The following is a 5,307-nucleotide window of genomic DNA, read 5'->3' as shown; positions in this document are numbered from 1 at the left end:
GATATTTGATCCAACAACAGCCTCTTAAAATGTGGGCTGCTATTCGATCAAATATTAAGGGTGGTGCCTCCGCACTGGACTTCACATGCGGGCACCATATAATTTCTCATAAAAAGCAAAAGCAAAAGTGTTCATTAAAGCGAAGAGCCCCATCATGAAAATCAAAGCATTGAGATATAATTTCGAAAGACTATTGAAATTAGCACTATCATGTTACAATAATTGTACTAACTTCGCTTGTTTTGTATTATTTAAAGCTGTCAAAGGTTACTGCAGTTCCCTAAAACAATCATTAAAACAGAAAAGATAAGCTGAGTTCGTGCAATTATTAAAACATGGAAGTGCCAATATCAGTAGCCTTTCCAAATCATTTTAAACAAACTTTCACAAACTTTTAACCTTTGGAATGCAAGAATTTAGTTGAAAGGTTTGGAAAGGAAAATATTTCTAAACGCAAATGATAATTGGAACCAACCCAATTCAATTTTTAGTGGGACCACCGCTCCGTTTGGTTGCCGGATTTTTTTTGGTTCTTGGGATTTTTGTGGAACAAAAAACTTCCTGGGAGATTGGTGGGAAAAAAAAACTCCCTAGAAGTATCCCGGTAAAATAAAAATCACATGTTTGGTTGACCGGACTATGGTGGGAATGCTTTGTTTGGTTGCATGAACGGTTGGGAAGAAAAAAAATTCTTCTGCAAGCTTATTTTTGGTTCCTGAGATTATTTTGGTTCCTGGGTATAATAACTTGAAAACAAGATACTGTGTAAAGGAAATAATAAGCTTCACCACTCTGTCGTGAGTGGAGCTTTTGGTTCTATTTATAGATTCTTAGTACAATGGATGAGTGTAGTTTGAAATTTAAAATATTTACAAAAGATAAGGACTCTCTAAAAAATCTGAGAGAATAAAGGAACTGCACAGTTACACAACAGCTGAGATCTTATCCTTTAACACCTGAGCATATCTTGGAGATCCGTCTAGATTATCTCATCAAGCCATTTGAATTTGAATCGGTTGGCTGATTTCCAATACGCCCTCTCAACCTCAACGGCACGGAGACGACGTTGAGATTGGAACATAAGCAAGAGAATCGAGGGGATGGTAGAGGTTTTGTAAGAATATCTGCTAATTGATCTTTTGTGGAAACAAAACGGACATCCAAATCATGGCGGGCCACCTTTTCACGAACAAAGTGGAAATCTATCTCTGTTTAGTACGGGCATGGAAGACAGGATTCGCCGTAAGATAAGTGGCTCCAATGTTGTCGCACCATAAGATAGGTGATTGTGGTAGGCAAATTCCGATCTCACGAAGAAGACTTTGTACCCATGTAAGTTCCGCCGTTGCAAAAGCTAAGGCCCGATACTCAGCTTCGGTACTAGATCTAGCAACCGTGGCTTATTTTCGAGAGCTCCATGATATGAGATTTGGTCCAAGGAAAACACTATATCCACTAGTGGAACGCCTGTCATCAGGACACCCGGCCCAATCGGCATCTGAAAAGGCACTAAGAACAATTGTCTTGGATCTTTGAAGATTGAGACCGAGTAGGATAGTGTTTTTCAGATATCGCAATATACGTTTAACTGCGCGCTGTCCAATGTGGTGTCTTGGACTATGCATGAACCGGCATACCTTGTTGACTGCGAAAGAGATGTCGGGCCGAGTTAATGTTAAATATTGAAGGGCACCCACAGTACTTCTATATATTTTGTTGGATCGGAAAAAGGATCACCATCATGAGAATTTAACTTTTCCGAGGACATAGGAGTTGAGACAGGTTTTGCCGCATGCATGTTTGTCCGTCGAAGTAAGTCTAGGATATATTTCTTTTGTGAAAGAAATAAGCCTTGATCTTGAAAAGTAGCTTCAACTCCAAGAAAATAATGTAGCTGACCCAAATCTTTCACTGCAAAATCAGATCTGAGTGCAGTGAGAAGTCTATCTATCTCCAAGTTTTGGTTGCAAGCGATGATGATATCATCGACATAAATAAGGACCAAGATGTGGACAGCACCGTGATGATATACAAATAAAGATGTATCAGCTTTAGAGTTCATGAATCCAAGCTCTATAAGTCGTGTGCTTAAGCGAGAGAACCATGCGCGGAGTGCTTGTTTTAAACCATATAGAGCCTTATGAAGCTTGCACACATGAGAGGGGTACTGGGGATGAATGAATCCAGGAGGTTGGCACATGTAAACGTCTTCCTGTAAGAATCCATGTAAGAAAGCATTTTCTATATCAATTGGGCGAAGGTGCCAGCCATTGGAAATAGCAAGAGAGAGAACGGTCCGAATAGTAGTCGGCTTGACTATTGGATTAAACGTTTCACTGAAATCCACCCCGGGTTGTTGATGGAACCCTTTAGCAACTAAACGTGCCTTATAGCGTTCAATTGAACTATCCGCTTGGCCATTAATCTTGTAAACCCATTTACAACCCACAATATTTAGCTCAGGCTGATATGGAACTAGTGACCAAGTACCGTTATGCATGAGGGCATCAAATTCAGTATTCATGGCTCGACTCCATTCCAATTGTTTTGAAGCCATTGTAAAATTGGTTGGTTCATCATCACTAGAAGATCGAATTGCAAGAAGAGCCTTTGGTAAGGGACACCGAATCATACCATCTTGAAATTGTTTTGGTTTGCGTACATTGGATTGCAGCCGAGTTTGCATGGGATGTGCACGAATAAGATTCGAAGAATGAGTGGGTGGAGGTAAATGGGACAGGGATGACTCAGTAGGAGATAACTGGTGCAATGGTGACACGGGTGGTGCAATTGTTGGGTGAATTGGTACAGGTCTAGGTAAGTTGGGTTGATAGGTGGAGAGGATTCATTAGGCTGAACATCAATGGCATGAGGAAGCAAAATAGGAGGAACAGAATCTGCCTTTGTAGATGATGATGGATCCAAAAAGGATTCGAAGGGAAATTTCAACTCATCATAGACTACATGGCGAGAAATATACATACGGCCTGTCTTAAGATTAAGACACTTATATCCACGATGGGACTGACTGTACCCCATAAACACACATTGTTTGAATGAAAATCCAATTTATGGGAATTATACGGTCGGAGATATGGCCAACATGCACACCCAAATGATTTTAAAAGCGAATAATCAGATTTTATTTGAAACAAACACTCAAGAGATGATCGGTGCTTAAGAACAGAGGACGGCAACCGATTTATTAAAAATGTGGCCGTTTGAAAAGCCTCATCCCAATATTTGTGAGGCATGTGAGAATGAGCTAAAAGAGCAAGGCCCGTTTCCACTATGTGGCGATGACGACGTTCAACAACCCCATTTTGTTGATGTGTATGAGGACATGCAATATGATGGGTTATGCCAATTTTCCCAAAAAATTGATTTAGGGAACGATACTCCCCTCCCCAATCAGTTTGAATACAGATTATTTTACGATCAAATAGACGTTCAACATGAATTTGAAATTTTAAGAAGATAGAGAATACATCTGATTTCTTAGAAATGGGAAAAAACCAAATGAATTTACTAAAATGATCCACAAAAGTAACATAATAGCGAAATCCATTTATTGATAAAACAGGCGATCTACATCAGAGAAGACTACATCTAAAGGAAACTTGAAACAGAATCAGATGACTTAAAAGGCAATTGATGACTCTTTGCTCGCTGGCACCGTGTCACAAATTGACTTTATGTTATTCTTCATAGCAGGCAACTTATTCTTGGAAATGATATTACGAACTAGACGAAGGGATGGATGACCGAAGCGATGATGCCACTGATGTTCATCGCGACGTTCCCCAACAAATGCTGATGGATGTGATAGAGTTTTAATAGCTGGTGATAGATGATAGAGACCATTGCTACTCGGGCCTTGAAGAAGAATTTTCCCCGAACGACGATCCTTAACAAGGAAACAAGACGGGTGAAACTCAAAATAAACATTATTATCTCGAGTAAATTGGCTAACAGATAATAGATTTTTTTGGATTTGAGGGACATGTAAAACATTATTTAACGACAAAACATGGGATGGAGTACGGATAGATGATTGACCAATATGGTGGATATGCAAACTTGACCCATTACCAACTCGGATTTGTTCGTTGCGGTGTACGCAGCTTGGTTAGTAAGATTGGTTAAATCTGCTGTGAGATGAATTGATTTGTGGCTCCAGAGTCTGGATACCAATTGGGATCCACCTGCATGTGTGAGGCCGACATGAAAGCTTGCATTTGTGCTGATTGCTCTCCTTGATAGGCGTGATTATATCGTTCGTAGCAACTGACGGCAGAATGTCCTACCTTGAGACAAATTTGACAAGTGGGTCTACCAGCCTGATTTGGTCTAGCAGTGGTGTGACCTCGTCCACGCCCCCTGCCACCAGCTCGATTTGCACTGTTGGAGAATTGGTGCTGAAAGTTGTTGGAAGGATGGCCTTTACTGGACCGCTGATTGCGGTAATGGGAGTGTTTTTGAGCCATGTTGGCTTAGGGAAAAGTAATTTCGGAAGGCAAATTGTTTTTCTCGATTCGGAGCTCATGACTGAGACGGTGCCCATATAATTGAAATGATTGAAGTTTTTCTATTTGGAATCGTCTTAGGTCTAATTCCTATTACTTTGGCCGGATTATTCGTAACTGTTCTTGCAAGAGTAGAAGCATAATCTTTCTGCTTTTAAAATACTATTTTCCCCGCTTAATGGCATCTAACGAGATAGGATCTACTCGGGTAGTAACCGAGGTAACAAGGGAATCATAATCGGAACTAAGTCCGGCAAGAACATACGACATGACTTCGTCTGTCCCGCGGCAGCCAAGATGGAAACTAAATTTTTTATTTTCTGAAAATAATTGGCAATTGAAAGTGATCCCTTGTTAAGGGTGGAAAGTTGGTAATGAATTTGCATTATACGAGCTTTGGATTGGGATGAAAACATTATGAGCAAGGATTTCCTCGATAAGTGAGGAGATCAAATAACTCAGAAGCAACTGATCTTGATTGTACCATGTAAAATAGGCCGGATTGAGAATTTCAGAAGGTTGATTGGCTTCACCACTGTCGTGAGTGGAGCTTTTGGTTCTATTTATAGATTCTTAGTACAATGGATGAGTGTAGTTTGAAATTTAAAATATTTACAAAAGATAAGGACTCTCTTAAAAATCTGAGAGAATAAAGAAACTGCACAGTTACACAACAACTGAGATCTTGTCCTTAAACACCTGAGCATATCTTGGAGATCCGTCTAGATTATCTCATCAAGCCATTTGAATTTGAATCGGTTGGCTGATTTCCAATACTGGG

This window comes from Tasmannia lanceolata, unplaced genomic scaffold, assembly GCF_043159265.1.
Source record: "Tasmannia lanceolata isolate RefF3 unplaced genomic scaffold, GAP_Taslan_0.1 ptg000015l, whole genome shotgun sequence".
NCBI lineage: Eukaryota > Viridiplantae > Streptophyta > Magnoliopsida > Canellales > Winteraceae > Tasmannia > Tasmannia lanceolata.
This window is presented reverse-complemented; position numbering follows the sequence as displayed.